This window comes from Berghia stephanieae, chromosome 6 (genome assembly GCF_034508935.2).
Source record: "Berghia stephanieae isolate SIO BIC M18660-M18661 chromosome 6, UCSD_Bste_1.3, whole genome shotgun sequence".
NCBI lineage: Eukaryota > Metazoa > Mollusca > Gastropoda > Nudibranchia > Aeolidiidae > Berghia > Berghia stephanieae.
In genome coordinates, this window is record NC_088365.1 from 18,090,608 (window position 1) to 18,092,196 (window position 1,589).

General features: G+C 35.4%; 1 pseudogene; it reads left to right on the forward strand.

The window, feature by feature from the left end:
* LOC144975784 (protein SEC13 homolog) overlaps positions 1-251 on the forward strand; it is a 9,640-nt pseudogene extending 9,389 nt beyond the window's left edge.
* Positions 252-1,589: the final 1,338 nt, after the last annotated feature.

The following is a 1,589-nucleotide window of genomic DNA, read 5'->3' on the forward strand; positions in this document are numbered from 1 at the left end:
TATAGATATAAACATTTTAGATAAGCCAATCGAGATGGGGGGAACTACACAAAGCAATTAAGGCTCTTAAACGCGGCAAAGCTACTGGAGTGGATAATATGTTAAATGAATTTATTATTAATGCAACTTCAGAAATCAAATTACTGATTTTATCGATTTTCAATAAGATACTGGAATTGGAATATTTCCCCTTGATATGGAGTCAGGGTAGAATTGTGCCGATTTTAAAAAGGGAGATGAAAGAGATGTGATATAGAGGGATAACAATAATGAGTTGTATAGGAAAACTGTTTACAAGAGTGATGAATGAAAGACTAAATATATGGGTGGAGGGAGAGAATGTGTTAAACGAAGTTCAATATGGATTTAGAAAGGGAAGGAGCACAGCAGATTGCCATTTTATTCTACATGGAATTATCGAGATATTGCTATCTAAAGGGAAGAAGCTACATTGTGCGTTTATCGACTATGAAAAAGCATATGACCTTATTGACAGATCCGCATTATTTACAAAATTGATCAAATCCGGTGTGAGCTCAAAATTTGTCAAGCTATTTAGAAACATGTATTCAAAGGTTGAGCTGGCCACAGGAGGTAAAGGTCAACAACAATTTTTTTTAATCAAACAGCGGATTATTACAGGGTGAAAGCACTTGGCCACTTTTGTTTTCGCTGTTTGTTAATGATCTTGAAAGTAAATTAAGTGACGATTCCATAGGATTACAAATACAGGATATTACAATTAAATTGCTTATGTTTGCAGACGATATGGCAATAATCAGTGAAACAAAAGAGGGTTTGCAAAACGGTTTAGACTCTTTACAAGAATATTGCATGCAATGGGGAATAAAGGTAAATATCAGTAAAACAAAAATCGTAGTATTTAAAAAGGGAGGGAAAACTGGGCAACAAGACAAATGGTCATATCAGTGTAAAAGTATTGAAGTAATCTCGTCATCCAAGTATCTAGGCTGTCATTTTAGCGCATCGGGATCTCTTACAAAATGTACACAAGAAGTAACAAACTCAGCCAGAAGAGCACTATTTTCACTTAGAAAGTATTTTAACACTAACACAGAAATTTTACCACAGATGCAAATGAAACTGTTCAATAGTACTATCTTACCAATACTGAATTATGGGGCAGAAATATTGGGTTTAAGAAGAGCTGATCCAATTGAAAGATTTCACCTCGGTTTTCTTAAATCCATTCTATGTGTTAAGCACAGCACACCAAACTGTTTTGTTTATGGCGAATTGGGTGTGTATCCTTTGCATATTGAAAGAAAAACGAAAGTTATTAAGTATTGGTTGAAACTTATTCGCCCAGGAAATAATGGTTGCTCATTCACTCATGCAGTATACAAAGAACTTGTGCAATTGAATATTAATGAACCAAACACAACAACTTGGGTAAGCCTGGTGAAGCAGTTGCTGGATAGGAGTGGAATGGGCCATTATTGGGTTAAACAAAATGTGAAAAATAAAAATTACTTTCTGGCGGTTTTAAAACAACGCTTGGATGACATGTTTCTACAAGAGTGGCACGCTGAGATGTCGATGACGACGTCTGGACGGCTGTACAAACA